At 45.4% G+C, this 20455-nt stretch overlaps 2 protein-coding genes and 1 long non-coding RNA gene across 16 annotated transcripts in view; 2 read left to right on the plus strand and 1 right to left on the minus strand.

Annotated features, from left to right (window-relative positions):
- Positions 1-20455, minus strand: part of Ankrd33b (ankyrin repeat domain 33B) — a 255262-nt gene that overhangs the window by 120649 nt on the left and 114158 nt on the right. The gene's annotated exons all lie outside the window — the stretch shown is intronic.
- Positions 1-20455, plus strand: part of Dap (death associated protein) — a 59901-nt gene that overhangs the window by 12889 nt on the left and 26557 nt on the right. The gene's annotated exons all lie outside the window — the stretch shown is intronic.
- The window catches only part of LOC144365672 (uncharacterized), a 43959-nt gene continuing 23511 nt past the window's right edge, over positions 8-20455 (plus strand). Inside the window, exon 1 of the long non-coding RNA XR_013424406.1 lies at positions 8-20217. This is a non-coding gene — a long non-coding RNA (uncharacterized LOC144365672). The remainder of the gene's footprint in view (positions 20218-20455) is intronic.

A 20455-nucleotide genomic window follows, 5' to 3' on the forward strand; every position in this document is an offset into this window, starting at 1 on the left:
GAGATGTCTGGTGACTCTTAACAAACTTTGCAAATAACGATCGTTCTGTTAAACATTAATGTTTGTCCTTCCTCTGTTCTGATAACTCCTGGGCAGCTGGACCTGGGCTGTGTATTCTTGCTTTCCCTGTCAATGAGGTAGAGTTCTGTGCCACTTGGGCAGGAGACAGGGCATGTAAAGTGCACTGTTTACTCTGTCGACAACCGACGAGCCCAGGCAGGTGCAGGGACTGCACTGGTGTTGGCAGGCACAGGCAGCCTCTCTGTGCCCTGGGTAAGTCAGGGCCCCTCCCTTCCTGCAAGCCAAGGGGCTGTGCCAGCAGGAGCAGGAGACCCTGGAGAAGCTTACTGTGGCTCCTGGTTCTCCGGGAGGCACAAAGCCACCATCATTTCCCTCCAGGCCTGAGTGGAGGAAATAGGTTAATTCTTGGGACTGCAGGTCCTTTACACTCTAGGTTTCCATTTACTATTCCAGAGAAGTGTGCACTAACAGTCTGTGGACTGCAGTTCTCCACTGGGGCTACAGTTCTGAAACCCCTGGGAACCCTGAGGTACTACACTAGTTGAATCTTGGCCATCTGCGCAGCTGGGATGGAGAACTTCTGGCTTAAGAAATGTTTATGGGAAAACTTTATGTGACATCTCTGCTCCCTTTGGGTCTTGGAATCTTTCTGCTTACCCTTCTGTTGGGCATCTCTTCTCCTTGGAGGTTCTGAGTTCAAGCTTGGCTCAAGGGCCTCGTCCTTTGCTGTGCTTGACCTTGCTATGTATAAGTAGGCACCACAGACACATGCACCTCTCTAGGTGTCCACAAGGAAGAATGTGAACATCCAGTTTTCTGCTTATAACTCGTCTCCAGACAGCAGAGGAGGAAACAAAGGGTGGGAGGGAAGGAGGTCGTGGACAGCAGTGAGCTCTTGCTCCTGTGGGCCAGGCACACGATCTGACTTCATTTCACTCCTGTAGTGCTGAGCAGCAGGTAGTATTCTCCCCGATTTACACATGAGGATACGGGATCCCACATCACACTCCTTCCTAGTTAATAAGAGCAGTCATTTAAATGCAGTCTAGTGGGGTTCAGAGAAGGCCAGGTTTCCAAAAGGGGACTCCTGGGAGTGCACACCAACAGGAAGGCAGGTGTACTTGGTACCATGTGTCTGATGGCAGGTATCCCTCACTGGGCATTTTCCATAAGCCTTGTATGGGTGCTTCAGATTCTAGCCTCTCCTTCACCCAAAAGATTGCTCTCTCTCTGTGTAGACCCAAGGTTTTTGAAGCAAGCTGACTACAGAGTACAGACCCAGTCAAGCACTACTTGAGGGGAAGACATCTGCATGAAGTTTCTGTGCAATCATTTCCCATTTTGAATTGAGTCAGCAATGTCAAAGAAAGTTCAGCCTAAGTCCTGGTTTTATTTTTTTTTAACTCTTTTTGTCCATTTGTTTGATGCTGGGGTTGAACTCTGAGCCCTGCACATGCTAAGCATATACCCAAATTCTGGTTTTAAAAGAAGAAAGCAGTTTAAAGAAAATTCCACGATTATTTCTCACTGACTGTTTTCCAGAGCTGCATATGGGTTGCAAGGGCAGCAGTAACTCCTCCAGGTCCACACCCTGGGGCCCAGCATGTCTCAGGCTCCATAAAGGTTAGGGTTTTAGAGACTGATGCACATGTGATGCAGTCATGCAGACACCATCCAGCTGCCAGGGCACAGGCACCTGTCACAAGCTGCTCACTGCCCTCCAGCCAAGTGGGCTGAATGCTCACCTGTAGGGACCTGTAAATAGTGCAGGTGAAGTTTTGCTTCCATAGGGGACATGGGGAAACTCACAATTTCAGAACATTCCAGAATAGAGGGCAAGAGGATCTGGCCTGCAGGGGTGTCCTCCTCCGGGACACCTGTTGCCGCCGTCCTTCCTCAAGATGTAGGAAGAGGATAAGAGAGGGAAGGCGCTGCTGGAGTGAGGTCCTGCATGGGTAGGGAAGGTGCCTTTCTGAATGTCACTGGGGCAAGGACACATGGCTCGTCCCCTGCCCAGTCAAGTGCTAAGAAGCCTGAGTCTCATGCTTAGAAATAAGGGCAGAACAGTTTGTCAGTTTTCTTTCTACTCATTTGTCCCTGAAATCAAATATAGCATTTATGGAAGATGAACAGTTTAAATAACCGTGCCAGAGGATGAACAGTGGAAATGGAAAAGGTGGCTCTCCCCAGCACTTCAGATCCCTCCTTCACCAGAAAGATCACTCTCTCTCTCTGTGTAGGCCTGATGTTTTAAAGCAAGCTGACTACAGAGTACAGGCCACAGCTGACTGCTCTACTGGTTATCCAACCCAGTGACAGGTGGCCCTTCAGTGTCCTGGCCAGGACCACTCCCCGGGTCTGTCTTGACTTAGCAGCTGTGTGGGGTCTGCAGACACAGTCGGGGGCTTTGCTTGCCAGTCTCTGCAGCTGAGCTGCAGTGTGTCACTCTTGTCCTCTTCACCCTGGCTTGCTCCTGTTCACATGGGTTAAACCAGTGACACAGAACATGCGGAGTGCAGGGAGCTGTGCTCTTCAGCTTCTGACCTGTGTCACCAACACAGCTCTAAAACCTCGCATCAGGCGGTGGACCTGTATAACCGTTTACTTCTACCACCAGGCCCACCCCATTTTCCTGTTGGTAGTTGAATAATTGGTAATCATTGCTAGCTCTTATGGAGAGCAAGGAATCTGCCTGTCCTAAGTGCTCTATTCCCCTTACTTCATTGAATTCTCATAACTGCTCTGTTATTTTCACTATTTCAAAGTTGATTAGTGATTATTATCTTCATTTCAGATTCTAATCTCTTTTTGGTGGCTCAGAGAGTTAAGTGAGTTTTCTAAGGTCACACAGCAAGTAAGTGGCAGAGTGCTGGCAGCTGAATCCAGATTCTTCTTAGCTATGAAGCTGCGCCTGCAGATTCCCATTTCACATCAGGTTTAATGCCACTTACACTTTGGTGTTAATGTGCCCCTCATAGACATGAAGAAAGAAGGCTCAGGGTGGTTATCCAACCCCATGATAGGTAGCCAGTCAGTGGCCTGGCCAGGACTGATCCCTGAGTTGGTCTTGACTTAGAAGCTTTGTTAGTCAGCTTTTCACTGTGAAAAAATACCTGAGAGAAACAACTCAAAGGAGGAAAGACTTATTTGGCTCATAATTTGCAGGTTTCAATACATGGGCAGCTGGTTCTGTTGCTCTGGGCCTAAGGTGAGGCAGAATACTGTGGCAGAAGACCACCGCAGAAGGAAGATGCTCACCTCATGACAGCCAGGAAGCAGGCGGGGGGTGGGGGGCGTTGTGAGGAAGGGGCCAGGACAAGAGGGCCCCACCTCCCACCCCATCGACCACCCCCCCAATGCCATTAAATTACGAACACATAGATTAATCACTTCCCAAAGGCCCTGCTCTGAACACTGCTGCACTGGGGACCCAGCCTTCAACACATGAGCCTTTGGGCTCCAGAACTAAACTGTAACAGAAGCCCAAATCTCAGGTTGTTACAGAAGCCCCTGATCAACATAGCCTGCAGTCTGGATCCTTTCTCAACGTCATCATTCTGAGGTTGCCTATGACATTGTCTATGCTTCTCAAACCCATAATCCTACCCATCTTCAGCCTCTCCATCCAGAGATGGTCTAATTGTCAGCTTACAACAGGGTTTCAGGGGGCTGATTTTATTTTACATATGGGAAGATCTTTTTATTTGCAGAATTTGTAAAACATGAAATGATCCTCTTGGAAATGTCATATGGCCTATGACTCATCATATCCCAATCCTAAAGTTTTGTGTTTTGATGCAAAGTTCTTCAGATATGATGATAAGTGCATTGTGTTGGATGCCAATTTCCTCTTTCAACATAGATCTACATTTACAAACTCTTTGCTTTATTTCCCAAATATTTACAACTGTTCTTAATTTACCAACTCATTTCTGGTGGCTTCCTTCCCCGCTCATTGAGAAATCATACACTGATTACAAAGAAAATGAAAACTTGGAGCATTGAAAAGGTTATTATGTGACCAATAGAAATCCCAAGACCTTTACTAATAATTACTTTTGTTTTGCAAATATTTGTGTAATTCTTGCTCCCTTTAATCTTGTAATTTTCCAGAAATTTAAAAATAATCTCATGCTGCTAAGTTGTTTTGAGATGGTACTTTAAAAAAAAAAAAAAAGGAGAAGAAAGTGGCCAGAATGTGAAAATGTTGCCCAAGAATTCCCATCAGGCTGCGTTCTAGTCATCTATGAGTCTTGACATCCAAGGAGAGTACGAGGTTCCACTATCACTAGCTTGTCCTCTCCTGAGTGGCTGCTAGATTCCATCTTATAAGTGACCCAATTTAGAAAAGCAGAGGTTGTCCTCAGAGCCTTTTGTTGGGCATAATAAAATAGTGAAACTGCACGTGTGGGATGGGCTCCAAGAGTCAGGACTCACTGAAGGAAACGATTAATGTTGAGAATTATGGAGGACCTGCCGTGAACCAGGCTTAATACAAGACATTAAAAAGCAATGAGTGTCAGAAAGAGTAAACTAGAAATGAATGCGCTGTTTACTTTGTTGTTGTTTTGGGTTTGGGTTCAGAGACTTAACCCAGGACCACTTTACCACTGAGCCACATCCTCGGCCCTTTTTTATTTTTTCTCACTAAGTTGCTTAGGGCCTCTCTAAGTTGCTGAGGTTGGCTTTAAACTTGTGATCCTCCTGCTTTAGCCTCCCCAGTAGCTGGGATTACAGGTGTGGGCCACCATGTGCAGCAAATGAACGCATTTTGTTGCCACCAGGATTGGAAGGATTAAGAGTAGTAAGAATGATTGGATGGAATGAGCAGTCAGGATCGGGAAGGAGCAAGCAGCTCCTCACTGAGCTTGGATTTTCGTGTCCCTCTCAGCTAGAACCATGGTATTGTTCCACACATCCAAGAAATAAGCAAACCATTGACATCAACCAAATGCAGGAGTGGGGAATCCAACCTGCATACAAACAGTGACAGATGAGATTGACTGCACTACAATTGATTAATATGACCACATGGAAGGGAGTAGGAGGTTGCCTAAGTAACTTTATAAAACAACATTTTGGTTGGATACTGTAAGGCTGAAAATAAAAAAGCATCACACCCCAATGTCGTACTACAGTTAGTAAACAGTTTTCCCACAGGGGGTTGGGGTAGCTCTAAGTATATACTAGAATTGAACAAGTTGGTAAATATGTTGTAGATCAAGTTTCTCACTGCCAGAACAAGGGGTCACAAATAGAGGGAAGACTGAAACGGACTTTGTGCTGATGGATGGGGGAGGAGATAACTGTCAGAACTGATGGTTTTAGATGGGTGGGTGGATGGAAGATGCATTTATATACATACATAGGCGCCAAAATAAATGAAGATGAGGGGTTAGTATACATACGAGTATTTCCTGCTTCTATGCCCTGCCTCTCTTCACTGAGGGGACCTAAAAACCAACACCCATGCAGCCTAAGCACCTAGGGCTGACATCTTGGTTTCTACACAGTATTCCCAGTCATGGGAACAGTCCCTTGAAGAAGTTGTGGATTCCAGGACCACAGCAAGGAAAGGACTAGATTAGCCCAGAGCATTTGTAATGCCAGAACATAAGGAAGTGCTTCAGAAAGGCCCAGGCGTGGCAGAACACACAGAGGCCCACTCTCAGGGTCTCTTAATGCCAAAGTTGAAACAGTCTGCCACAAAATATACAGCCGCCACAGCAAAATTAATATCCACAAGTCCACGCCAACATGAACAAAGAAGGAAGGGATAATACAGCTCTTCTTTACTGAATAATTCCAATTAATAAAAAAAGAAAGAGGGAAGTAGAATATCACCAGTAGGCAAATATTACAGTAATTTTTTTTATTGGTTGTTCAAAATATTTTTGTAGTTGTAGATGGACACAGTATTTTTATTTTATTTATTTATTTCTATATGGTGCCAAGGATCGAACCCAGTGCCTCACACATGCTAAGCAAGTGCTCTACCACTAAGCCACAACCTCAGCCCAGTATAGTAATTTTTATAAGCAAAATTCACCAGTGGAAATTAGGATTTGTGGGTATAAATTTGAGAATGACTAGAATATTTGCATAGTCTCAAAGTATTTTCTTCAATATATTTATTAGTTATAAGACAACACAGAGAGAGTGTCTTTACAGTAGAAACCATGAAAAGGACATGTGTTTACGGGATGAAGAAGGCAAGGGTTACCTGCGCGACCTCAGCTGGGGAAGTGCGTATTCATGACTGAGTTTCTGCTGCTTCTGTGAACATCTGTGAGCGACCCTGTGAGCACCTCCAAGGTTTGCAAGTAGGCAAGTGCATAGCAACAGGGGTCTATGAGCAGAGAAGATAGACTACTCACTTACTATGTGGCCCTTTTAGAAAAGTTTACCAGCCCCTATTTTAATTTAGTTACCCTCAAAAAATGTTCTACTTCATAAACAATTAAGAACCTTACAACTGTATACTTCTAATTTCCTCTTCCCCACTTTGTGCTGTTGTCAGATTCTTTACTTCTACCTATACTCCAAGGAATAATGTGCAGATAACTACTTCACCACTCGCTCTACAGCGGCACGAAAGCCCTGATCTGTGGCAGTTACTATCTTTATGGTGTAAAACCTCCCACCATGGCCAGTTTTAAGTGAGCAACATGATGTTACTAAACATGAACTTGTGAAGAGATGCTTCCAGTCAACTCTGGCACACTAGTGGCTACAACCAGTTATTATTTTTTTGTTTTAAAGATCAATTATCTTTTAAAGAGATTTTTTAAAAATATGTGAAGTATTTGTAAAGGCCATTATGTATTTCCACAAAAACATCTCATAGTGTAGGCACTGTGATTTGGCTGAGGCTTGAATGTGTCTCCCAAGGGTTCATGTGTTGAGATTTAATTTCCAGTGTGAGGTCTTAGGAGGGTGAAAAGTTAATATGGCTATGGTGTTCAGCGATGAGGCTTCTAGGAGGCAATTAGGAGTAGATAAGGTCCGAGGGTAGAGCCTCCATGATTGATTCTGGTGGTTTTTTAAGAAGAGGAAGGGAGACCAGAGGAGACCCCCATATATCTGCACTCTGTTCTTGCCATTTGATGCCTGCACCACCTTGGAACTCTGCCAGCAGGAATGTCTTTATTGAATACAGACCCAGGACCTTGGATAGAACCATGAGCCAAAATGAAACCTCTTTCTGTTAAAGTTATTCTGCCTTAGATTGCATTATAGTAACAGAAAATGTACCAATACAGTGTAAGAAGGTACTCATCTGATAGGGATGAATTCTTTCTGCTTGTCTCTGTCTGAAAATGAATTTAACTTCGAAAAGATGTTTTCATTATTGAATTCCTAATTATGTTTTTTTTCTTTTAATACTTTAAATGTGACTTTCCATTGTCTTCTGGCCCCCATTGTATACAGTGAGAAATCAGTAGTGTTTCTTATCATTGTTCCTTTGTGTAATAATTCTGTTTACCTTTGGTACCTTTCAAGATTTTCTCTTTGTTTTTCAATAGTTTGTGATACAAGAAGCATGATTTTTTTTGTATTTGTCTTATTTAAGGTTCTCTGAGCTTCTTGGGTTTATGGTTTAATATTATCCATTTAGAAAAATTGTTAGCCATTAACTTTTTAAAATTGTTTCTGCTTCACTCTCCTTTTCTAAGACTCCAGTTGCTTCATTAAACCAATGGTGTGCCCTCAGGTCTCAGATGCTCTGTCCTTCTCCTGTGCCCTGACTCTTTTTCATCTTTATATTTCTGATTAATTTCCATTACCCTGTATTCATGACCACCAGTTCCCTCCTCTGTTGTACCCAGTCTCATTCTAAGTCCCTCAAAAAGATTCTTTATTTCTGATATCCTGTTTTTTCATTTCTAACATTTAAATTTTTAAAAAATTCTTTTAAAAAAATTCAGAGTTAAAAATTCAGAGTTAACTTATTTTTTTCCTTTTTCATTATTCTTTTTTTATTTATATATGACAGCAGAATGCATTACAATTCTTATTACACATATAGAGCACAAATTTTCATATCTCTGGTTGTATACTAAATTTTTTTTAAAAATCTTAAAATTAAAATTTAAAAGTTTAATTTTAAAATTATATCATTTCCATTTCTCTGCTGAAATTTCCTATCTTTTCAAACTTTTATCATAGTTGTTTTTAGATTTATACCTGATGAATCCAACATCTGGGCCATATTTTCTGGTTCTGTTTTCAGGTCTGTTTTCTAGTTCTACTTGCTGTTTATTTCTTTACAGTGGATCACATCATCTTTTCATGTGTCCAGTAACTTTTAGTTGAAGTAATAACTCATATGTGAAAGAATGGCAGTGGCAGAAGTAAGAACACTGGAGACTGATGTAAATGATTTTTACTCTAGTCTAGAAAATAGTATGCCTTTCTGATCAAGCTCATTAGTGTATGTGTGTGTGTGTGTGTGTGTGTATGTGTGTGTGTGCGTGCCCGCGCGCTGAGCCAATCTAGTGTCTCTACTGGGCCAGGGCTGTGTCATTCCTCTATTTGGATTCAAGTGGCCACAAATTTCAAGTTAAGATTTGAAGGTGGGATCATAACCTTCCCACTACTTATGGTCTAGATTTTGAGTGCTGAGATTTGTCTCTGTTTTCCTGTCCTGGTCTCAGACATCAGCAGGCCCCTTGTGTGATGCTCACATGCAGTGGAAGGTTCTCTGCTCCTCTGCCTCTCCTACCTTGCTGGGCCTCTCCATGGTACTCTGGGTAAGGTTTAGAGTGCTGGCAGAAATTATATTTGAAATATATAGAGTTTTAAAAAATAATGAAAAGTTGCAAAAAAAAAAATACCAAAAAAATCTCATCTACCCCCCCACCACACTTCCTGCATGATAAGATTTTTACCTTGTTTGCTTCTGTTTCTTACTATTGTATACATCAAATCTTCATCTGTCTACATGAACTCTCTCCTGAATCATTTCAGAATGAGTTCCAGATATAAAGCCTTTTACTTTTGAATGCTTCAACTACCTCACTTAAAACAAGTATCCCATGAGCATTAAAATCAGGAAATTAGCATCAAAATAGTAATTATCTAATCTGCAGACTTTTTAAGATTTGATCAGTGTCCCCAGCTCAGATTGCTATCCAGGATAAAAACTTCATTTACTTATATCTGTTTAGTCTTTTCTAATCTAGAGTGGTCCTTTAGCCTTTTTCAATCTTCCATAACCTCAGTGTGTTTGAAGAGTGCAAGTCATTTATTTTGTAGAATGTCCCTCAACTTGACTTCTCTGCTGTTTCTCCATGATGGCGTCCAGGTCGTGTTGGGCAGGGATAACACACCTATAGGATGCCTCAAATCAGAAAGCACATGATGAATTCATGTCTCTCTCCTGGCAGTGTCCACTTCATCAACCTGAGTAAGGTGGTCTCGGCCAAGATTCTCCTCTGTAAACGTTCTATTTTCCCTTGGTTATCAGTATTTGTCTTGTGGGGAAATAACTTTGAGGCTATCTAAATGTTCTGATTCTCATCAAACTTTGACCTGCTACATTAGCATTTACTGATGATTTTTGCCTGACAATTATTACTGTCAGGGTACGCTTTTTAGATTTTTGGGGCTGCCTTAACTAGTACCTTAAACCAGATAGTGTTTCACTGTCCTTCGGGCTGGAAATCTGAAATCCAGGTATCAACAGAGTGAGTTCATCTGAAGGCTTGGGGGGGACCCATTCCCAGCCTCTCCCTGGCTTCTGGGGACTTACTGGCTGTCCGGTGTTGCTTGGCCTGCAGATGCATCCCTAGGATCCTCTGCCTGTACCCGGTGCTCTCCCTCAGTCTTTCTCAGCATTTTCCCTCTATGTGTCTGTCTCTGTGTCCAAATTTCCCCTTTTTATTGGATCAGGGCCACTCTGATGACTTCATTTTAACTGATTACATCCGAGAAGTCCCTATTTCCAAGTAAGGTCATATTTTGTTAGCCTGGAGGTTTAGAACTTCAACACATTCTTTTTGGAAGATATAAGTGAACCCAAAACAGATGCCATATTGTGATCCATGGCAGTTTTTAAAGGTTCTCTTGATACAATTAATTGTTAAGAAATAAAATATTAAGATCTCTGAAGCTGAAAAGTGGCACAGCGTGAGCCAGCTGGGATCTCATGACCTACCTGCCTGAGAATGTCTGTCTTTGAGCTGAGAGCTGTGGTCTGCAGGTGTGACTTTATTGGCTCCTTGTGGCGAACCAATGTCCATACCCCCCACAAGTCCCAATGTCGTATTTTGTATACAGGCTGGTTGTCGGCTGCCTTTTTAAAGAGTACATCCTTTTCCCCATGGTATCTGCAGAGATGCCAGTTGAGCAAAGATACTGAGCGCCAGCCAGCACCAAGTCCAGTGTTGCTTTGGATCCCCTACAACAAGGCAGCAACAGCCAGCCCAGGTGTGGTGTGTAGGGGCCATAGAGCCCTGTCCTGCCAAAGGCAGCCTTTCCATGTATTCAGTGCCTTGTGTGACATACCATGTCCTTATGAGGTAGCTAACTGGTTGTCCCCTGCTTGTGGACTGACATGCCTCAGTAATGAAGCTCTCAGAAGGCACAACAAATGCTCAGATCCAAAGCACTTGAAAGGTAAATTTTGTGGCAGCACAAAACGGTAATAAATATCTAGTCTGCCCTGGTAAGAAAAATGGGAAGAGTAGTGGCTATTAGGTGGCTCTTCCATTGGGGCTGTCCACATGAGCCTCAGAATTAATGTCTGTAGGCAAAGGGGGCATTGTTGAAGTGAGTAGTTTTCATACCAGCCATGGAGCGGTGCAGGTCATCATTTGCCTGTGGTAACCTGGGCAGTGAAAGGTGGGCAGAGCCAGCTCAGGCCCCACATCCCTCGCCAGAGCCCAGGTCCGCTGGGAGCATCAACTGCACACTACGTACCTCTGAGGTTGCATCACCAGAGGCCATCGAGGGAGGTTTGGTGACAGCCTGCCTTATCCCCACAGTCTTCCTAGAGGCCACATCTGTCCATTGCCCTGCAGAGGCTCAGGCTGACTCGCTCTCATTGCCATCAGGCCACAGTGGGCAGAACTGCCTGGCAGGCTGCCTCTCCTTTAGCACAGACTATTGGCTTCCTAGGGCTACCCTAGTAATGAGCCACAAACTGGGTGGTTTAACTGAAATTTGTTGATTGGCAGTGCCGGAGGCCTGATGTTTGAAGGTAGCAGCAGGACTGCGCTCCCCCTGGAGGTGCTGGGAAGGGTCTGCCCCGGGCCCTCTCTTAGCCTCCTTAGTTCCTTGAATGTGGCCACAGAACTCTAGTCTTCCGTTTCTCCCTGTGCACATGTCTGTTCAAATGCCCCTTCTCAGAAGGAGAGCTGGCCTATGGCACATACCCTACTTCAGAACCCTCTCCTCCTAACTAACGACATCTGCAACAACCTTATTTCCAAATACGGTCACATTTTGAGGTTCTGGGGTTTAGGACTTCTGACATACTTTTTTTTCTTTAGGGCACAATCCTGCTGTAGCCATTGGTTGGCAGTGCCCCGCTCCCCTGTCCCTTTGACATTTGGGGGATGTCTGCACAATAATTTATTAACTGAGGTCTACGTGGCAAACGAGTCCCTCTTCCTCCTGGGCCAGCACTTCCCATTGAGCGCTGCAGCAGCCTGCTTTCCAAATCAGGCAGACACTCTGCCGATCCATTAGCTTGCTCATCAAGTTAAAATGAATGTGCTCCGCATTCATTTCTAACATACATGCATATGTAAATTACACATGTGTAGGTGGTAACATGTATACAAAAATGGATGGTGACATGTTAGAGGAGAAATAAGCAGTATTTTAAATGTGTTGCTAAGCACTGTGACTTCATACTCTCGTTAGCTAATATCACAAAGTCCAAATACCCTTGAGGTGAAGTTTCTCATTAATGATTCAGGATGTGAATCTGAATTTCTAACGACCTTCCGGTAATTCCAGGTTTTGTGGGGGAGGGTGCTCCTTGTCAGGTCTGATTATATCCCTGATATCTGTGCTACTGTTGATGAGGGGAGGTGTGAGCTCATTCCTCTCGTATTGTTCACTGTGCTGTTTACAGATCAACGTCAGCATCCAGAGTGTCTTTTTGCAGGAATTTTCATTTTTTCTTTTTTCTTTTTTCTTTTTTTCTTTCTTTCTTTTTTTTTTTTTTTTTTGTACCAGGGAATGAACCCAAGGGTGCTTAACCACTGAGCAACATCCCCAGTTCTTTTGTATATTTTATTTAGAGGCAGGGCTCACTAAGTGGCTTAGGTCCTCACTAAGTTGCTGAGGCTGGCTTGGAACTCGCAATCCTCCTGCCTCAGCCTCTGAAGCTGCTGGAATCACCAGCGTGTGCCACCACACCTGGCTTTCAGGAATTTTCTTAATCCACTTGTCCATTTTGTAAAAGTTAGTTTAAATTCATTCATAATGTAACATTTGGGCATAATTCTCATACTTGGGATACATTGAAGATAGAACCAGAGAATTCAATCACCCTGTCCCTCAGACACGGCCCGTGTAAGTTTCAAGACACTGAGAGCAAGTGTTGGGACACAGAGCCTGAGGGTGGTGACCCCAAACCTTCCTCAGGAGCCCTTAGGACTATGGGGCCAGCTGAGGGACAGTTTGCCTGTGGACAATTTTTACAGTGCATATAATAAACAGTGACAAAACACAATTTGTTTTGTTTCTTTGGATTAAAAAAAATGTAAACAGAACAGATTTTCATGTTGATCTCAATTTCCCATCTAAATCATAGCCTTCTTAAGCAGAAGGAATTGCCTTAGCCATTGCTTGCCTCCTGGTGATCCCAATACAGTTTCATTGTTGTGCATGGTAGAAATTAAACATTTCATTCCAAAAGCTGCAGGCACGTGTGTTTTAGCACAATCAACAGGAGTGCGATGTGTGTGTTTTAAGAAGCTTCGCCCAGCATCGCCTGTGAGTGCAGATCAGGATGTGCGGGATGCAGACACTTATTTCTCCTCTAACATGTCACCATGTACTAGAAGTCACGGCTTCTGTGCTGTCAGGATCTCCGTCTCTGATTCCCCCTCTCTCTGGATGGGCAGCAGAGGAAGGCCCAGGTCTGGCAGGTTCCAGTGCTCTGCAGCCGTGGAGCATATGGGCGCCCATATGTCCCAGGTTCTGGGCTGGACTCCTCGGGTCTGGGGGAAGGAAAGCCCAGCAGGCTGTCTTCTTTCCACCCTGGTGCTGGCGAGAAGCTTCATGGCAGTGTTTGTACAACATCTGGTTATGTGACAGGTGTGGAAACCAGGTGTGATTTACTAGCTTCTGAGCCGCCTCACACCAGGAGAGCCCTTCTTGTCAGATGGGAAGGGACAGATAGGAGGTGCAGCCCGGGGCTTTCCCTCCCAGACCCTGCTCCGCACATCTGTGCTGGAGTCGGCCTCGCCCAACAAGTGATGCTCTGTGCTTCTGTTGTATGGCGGCTATCGGGAGTGTTCTATGTAAATGTGTGAGCCAGATTCAAATCAGCGGTCTAGCAACTGGATTTTATGGGATGAATACATAATAACTACATAGAAACAAGTGCCCTCTATTGAACTTATTACATCAAATTACTTTGCCTGAAACTTAAGCATCTAAGCAAACCCCATTGACTTCAACTGTGTAGGAACACACAGCACTCTGAAAACGCTTGGCACATCAGTGAAATTAGCTTAGGCTTTGATTCTTTGACAGTTATGTAATTAGTAGCATAATTACTTCTTACTTTCCAGCTGATGAAAATGGGTGAATGGGGCAGTGTCAGTGTTGGGGAAGAAAATTCTTAGTCTTTGTAGCCACGTTTTGCAGGCTCTCCGCTCTCTCTGGGCAGTATGTTTACTTGATTTTTGTTTGTGTACATCAGACTGGGCTACAGTCACGAATATAGAAATGATGTGGACTGAAGGAGGTAATGTGGAGGGCTGCAGGTGGAGCTATAGACTTGTCAGATTCAGAGCTGGACCCACCTGAGGGATCCCCAGACCTAGCGCTCTCATATGGGACCCCCAACGTCAAAATCCAAGACTTTGCTGAAGATCCAGAAGGATTCAGACACCAAAAGCAAAACATGTGCCAGATAAGTGTCTTATTAGCTTTCTTCATGGCTGCAACTAACAGACCCAACCAGCACAATTGTGGAAGAGGAAAAGTTTATTTGGGGGTTCACAGTTTCAGAGGTCTCAGTCCATAGACAGGAGACTCCCTTCCCCAGGGCTCAAGATGAGGCAGGACATTATGGCAGCAGAGTGTGACAGAGGAAAGCAGCTCCGATAATGATCAGTAAGCAGAGACACTCCGTTGAACAGATAAAAAATAAACCACACCTCCAGGGACCCACCTCCTCCAGCCACACTCTGCCAGCCTTCAGCTACCACTCAGTCAATCCCCATCAGGAGATTAATCCACTGATTGGATTAAGGTTCTTATAATCCAATCGTTTCTCCTCTAAACCTTGCATTGTCTCACACATATGCTTTTGGGGGACACCACATCTAAACCATAACAGTAAGGACCCACAGAGTTCTTTCATGCTAAAAGCAAACCCCCACCCACTTCTGAGTAGGTATCCTAATGCAGGGTCTCCTACATTCACAGATGCACTGTGTGCAAAGCCAAGAGCGGGGAGCAGCCCAATGTCCATTGACAGAGGGGGGTAAACAAAGGAAATCCTGCCACAGGCTGCAGCATGGGTGAGCCATGAGGATGTGGAGCTGATTGAGAGAAGCCAGTCACCAATGGACAAATACTGTATAATGCCCCTTATGAGACATCTAAAGTGGCCACATCATAGATTAGGAAGTAGGGCAGTGGCTACCGAGAGCTGGGTGAGGGGTGGGGAGTTAGCATTTCATATATCTGGAGTTCCAGATTCACAAGACAGAGAAGTTTTGGTGCTTGGTTTCATAACCATGTCAATAGACCTGACACTACAGAAGTATACACTTTAAAAGTGTTTAAGATGATAAGTTTTATTATGTATTTTTACCACTTTAAAAATAATTTTAAATTATTTAAAAAATAATTTTAAAAGACAACAAAGAAGCACTGGCTACTATTGTAATGGCTCCTAAAAGAGCTAAAGAGCATTCACATATAAGCAACAATTCTACCTCTAGGTGTTTACCCAAGAGGATTGAAAATAAGTGTTCAAAACAAATGTATTCTTGAATGTTTATCATCTTACTATTGACAATAGCCACAAAATGGAAATAAGCCACACATCCATCAACTGAAGAATGGGTAAACAAACGGTCTATCCATGCAGTGGAATATTATTCAGCCATAAAAAGGAATGAAGTGCTGACTGCTGTCACAGGGCCAGATGGACCTTGAAAAACATTAGGCTAAGTAAAAAAGAAGGTAGACCCAACTGCTCACAGGTTATTTGATTCCACTTATTTAAATGTCCAGAGGAAGCAAATCTATAAAAACAGAAAGCAGATCAGTGGCTGGGCAGTGCCTGTGTATAGCTCCTTCTGGGAGCAGAGAAAGTGTCCAGGATCAGATAGTGATGACCAGTCACTATCTAATAGTGAATGCAAAATTTAATATGGTTAAAATGGTGAATTCCATGTCCTATGAATGTTTCCTCCCAAAACAAATCTAGCCCAAGTTTTTCAGCTGGGAAAGTGGAAGCTCACTTCTGGGGGACATGGCTTTCTGGGGGCCATGGCCACAGTCCCTAGGACACCAGGGCACTCCTGGGGGAGGTGGGAAGCAAGGCATCCTTGTGCAGCAAGGACGGATGCTCAGGTGGTGCGGGCATGCCGGGTTCTGTGAAGAAGGGCCAGCGTGGCATTGGCTGCAGCAGAGGCGGGGTCCCTGGGCTCCTCCTGGAGTTGCTTCCCAGCTACAGGGGGCTCGCCACAGCTGGTCCAGGCTCACACCCAGACAAGTGGGATCCAAAAGACAAAACAGGCATCTCTTGCATCTCTGTTTAGGAGCAAGACAGGTTTTGCTGGAAGCCCCCTGGCAAAGCCATCAGCCACGATTGGGTCACGTGACTCCCTAAGTCCAACGAGGCTGACAGGCTTAGGCCCACGGTGTGCAGTGGAGAGCATGAGAGGAATTTAGACACATAGACCAGTCCCACAGGCCAGGCATCAGGCAGAGGCCAGGCCAGGAATGTCACGTGGACCTGTGGGATGAGCAGGTGCTCCAGATAAGCAGACAAGGAGTGTAGTCCAGGGAGGGCAGCTGAGTCGTGCATCAGAGCCTAGAACAAGAACGTGGGAACAGGGTTCCAGACCAGGGCTCAGGATCCTACCCTGTGTGGCTGGCAGCAGGAGGACAGCATCCCAGCCCAGGCTTTGGGAACAACTGGCTTCCAGCAAAAACTGCAGAAAGATTCTCCTCCCAGTGCCCCCAGTAGAGCCCCGAAGAAAGTCAGACCTGTCCCCAGAATGCACACACTTGAACCCAGAGGTTGACACAGCAGTGCCCAGGCACACAGAGTGGAAAACCGGGGCTTCTGAGGAAAGCCAAACCATTTTAAAGTTCAGTCCCTGCATGCACCATCGGCACAGACTAGAGATGCCTGGATGCGTTCCTAGAATCCTCTGTCCCCCACTGTCCAGTAGACAGGCATGGGACAGAGAGGCTAGGTCACTAATTTCTCAGCAGCAGCTGTTACCTATTTCCAAGGGTGCACACATCCATGTGGCCAACTCTGCGGTCTTTGACCATTCGCTTATCCTCCAGCCTCTGCACACACCTGCTGTCCACTAGGCACTCTTCTACACAGTGGGGACACGTTTGTAGACAAAACAAAACCCATCCCTCTTTTCTCAGACCTTACAGTCCAGTGGGGGTGATACGCACACAGATGATCGAATTTATGCCATGGCAAGTTAAGTTATTGGTGCTACAAAGAAACCAGAGCAGGCAGAGGGCACTGGGTGCTTCAACTCCTAAGAAAACTGCACGAGAAGACGGCCTGATGGAGTGCTCTTAACCACGTGATGACAGCCAAGGCCTGTGCAGAACGCATGTGGGAAGAGAGAAATGAAGACGGATGCTGAGCAGATGTCCCAGACGTGGCCCTGCAGGCAGTGTCTGTGGGCCCAGGAGCCGGAGGGAGCTCTGAGCCATGCTCTTGCTGCATGCCAGGATGACAGTGCGCTTCCACCGCCCGCTGCTGACTTGCACACCACAAAGATGAGTTTTCTGCTAATAAAGCCAGAATGCAATCTTATGGGTGTGGCTTCAAGATCGACCACAGGTCGGAGGCTAAGGATTTTGCCAATAACACACAGTCACATCAGAGTTGTTTGGTGCTCTGGTCCGAGTTTGGTTGGCTACTGCCTCCCTGGTATTCTACAAAACAGATCCCCAAGTGGAAAACCACAGAGCACCAGAGAAAGAGCACCATCTTCAGAGTGCCAAGAATTTGTCAAAAAACCTGGACTCCCACCACTAACTAGATAACTTGGAATTTATTTACGCTGAGAATAAGAAGATTGTAAGTGACATCTGCTAGGTGTTCCTTTGTAGCAGTTCCTCCCAGAGTGATGATGAAGGCATCCAGGCAACTTCAGGCAGCCTGACTAACTGAGAAAAGTAATGCTGCTCACTCATTGAGAGTCGGGACAGCAAGAAAGGAGAGGAAGGGGAGAGAAGGAGAGGAAGAAACGCCAAGACGATGCGGCAGAAATCACACATCCTGAGGCAGGGGCCTATTTTGAAAGATGATGGTGCAGGATAAAGTTTATTTCACTTACAAGCACTAACTCATTCTTTTCATCTAGCATTCCACCTATGGATTAGCAACAGCATGACCTCTGTAGGGAAGATTAACTTACAGCTACACAGGGATTCAGCAGAAAGCAGACAGGAGGGGATTGTTCTGACAGTTTTGAAATCTATATTCTTTGTGGGAAAAGCACTGTTGAAATCCTGCTTTATTAAGCCGTTTTGCATTACTTTCACTAATTACCTGGGGTTGGATTAATTTATCAAGAAAAAAGTTTTATTCTGTCTCTTGGTTCCAAAGATCCAAGGCCAAGGGGCCATATCCGGTGATATCCTTCCTGCAAGCAGAATTCCAAGGCTGTGCGTGGAATCACATGGCAAGAACAAGGAGTGTGCACGTGTGTGTGCCTCTTCTGGTCTCTGCCCCTCTCTTTATAAAGCCACCAGGATTCATTCAGTCATGGGCCCCCACTGACCTTATCTAACCCTAAGCGCCCAGAGGCAGCACCGTGGTGTGATGAAGTCTCGACCCTCTAAAACCTCAAGGTGGCAACTAGAGTTCAACACGTGACCCCTTGGAGACACACGCCAACCATATCCAACCACAGCACCTGGAATATTAAGTAAGTTCTGTGCGTTGAGAGAAAAACTCAGACAATTAACATTAGTTACTAACGAATAAGCAGTTTAACTTATATGTTAAAAGTGATTTTCTCTGAACCTAGAAGCACACATAGAATTTTGATAGGTTGCTACACAGGCAGTCTGTGCTAGTCAGGAGGCAGCGCATCCATGGACTTTTTGAAAAAGGCAGAATCTTTGGTGCTGATGCTGGAGAGAGGATGGGCTGCCTCCTTCCCTTCCCCTCTCATCTCTCTCTCATCTCTCTTTCTCTCTCTCCCCTCCTTCCTTCCCTCCCTTTCTCCCTCTCTCCTCCCCTCCCTCTCTTCCTCCTCCCTCTCTCTCTCCCTCACTTTCTCCCTCTCTTCCCCTCCCTCTCTCTCCCTCCCTCCCTCTTCTCTTTCTCTTTCTCTCTCTCCTCCCTTTCTCCTCCCTCTTTCTCTCTCCTTCCCTCTCTCTCTTTCTCTCTTTTTCTCCCTCCACCTCCCTCCCTCTCTCCCTCTCTCACTTCTTGTCTCCCTCCTCCTCCCTCCCTTCCTCCCTCTCTCCCTCCCTCCCTCCCTCTCTCCCTCCCTCCCTCCTCTATTTCTCCCCCTCTCTCTCCCTCCCTCCCTCCCTGTCTTTCTCCCTCTCTCTCTCCCTCCCCCTCCCCCTCTCTCATAAGGGTATCATGGGGGCATATTTCTCCCCAAGGCTTCAGTGTCTGATAGGGGCCCCTGGCCCAAGTGCTGTGTAGGCCACAATCAAACAGTTGCATTTTGGGACAAGATAGGTTTTCCTGGTTTGCCATGAATTGGAACATAGGAGTTTGGTGACTCTCCACACCTAGACTTACTGGCAGGCCAAGTTTCTAAAGAGCACTCAGAATCGGTAAGATCATAAATCTGTATCACTGCTTTACCTCCTTAACCCCAGGATCTGCTGCTCTGTGCATCTATTTGTATCTCCTTTCCCTGAAGCTCTGAAGAGTAGGGCAGAAGACTGGTTGTGGGCCACCAGGGTCCCCACTGTATCTTTCTTGCCTGTACCTGGGTAAGTCTAAGTCTTCCCCCAGGGTTTTAAATAGCTCCATATTTATCTTCTTAAAAGTAAGCATGATAATTAAAACCCAGTACAGACTGTCCGAATGAATGGGAAGTTCATATAAATGAATAATAAATACATCAAACCCCCATCAGATTAAAAAGAACACAAACGATTCACAAGAGTAAATATTTGTAAATAAATACTATTAGTGAATAAACAAAAAATAAATAAAACTTCACTCTCCCTGGCATCTAGAAAAAGAGCTTACCTCCTTGATGTATCTTGTTCCTACTAATCATAGTCGGATCCGCTCTCAGTCTATAAGCCCTGCCATTTCTCCCTCTCCCTTCTGGCTTTTCAGACCCTTGTTGGGCTCTCATTTCTGAGTTAACCACACCAGGATCAGGAAATTGGTGTTTATTTCTCCTTCTCCCCAGTCCCCCATGACCAAAACCTCAGAATAAACCAGGTCCTTGGGCATCAAGAACAAGGCTGCAGCCCCCTCCCATGTAGCCATTCTGAACACTGAGCTCAGCTGGGAGTCAGCAGCCCTGGGGACCCTTCCCAAACAGCATCTCCCCCACCTCCCTGGGCTGAGGGTGGGGGAGGCAGGCTTTGGTGGCCTGGTGTTCCCAAGGACACCTGGGACTTCTCCTGTCCCAGCAGGGCCACTTGATTGTGGCACCCTCTGCTACTAGCTCCTGGGGCAGAGCAGCATTGTCCCCTGCTGTGCCCAGCCTCCTGTCATCTGGACACAGACACACCAGGCATCAGTTCTCCACAGACATCTCTTGTTCCTGCACTTCGGATTCTCTGAGCAAAGAGAGACATGGCCAGGTAAATAGTGTTCCTGTAAGGGGAATTTCAGACCAGGGAAGCTCAGAGAGCCTTCCCTCCCCAGAGGTGACCCAGAGCAGTAACCCTCCCACAGCCACCTCCCAGGACAACTGCATACTTTCTGCCCCGTCTAGTCCCTGTCTCTCTAGACAAGAGGGAGGGAGGTCAGCAGAGCCCTGTGTAAGATGAGGGTTCCCTAATTTCAGATCCCTCTCCTGTGAGGGTGCCCTGCATGCAC

Source organism: Ictidomys tridecemlineatus, chromosome 1 (genome assembly GCF_052094955.1).
Source record: "Ictidomys tridecemlineatus isolate mIctTri1 chromosome 1, mIctTri1.hap1, whole genome shotgun sequence".
Lineage (NCBI taxonomy): Eukaryota > Metazoa > Chordata > Mammalia > Rodentia > Sciuridae > Ictidomys > Ictidomys tridecemlineatus.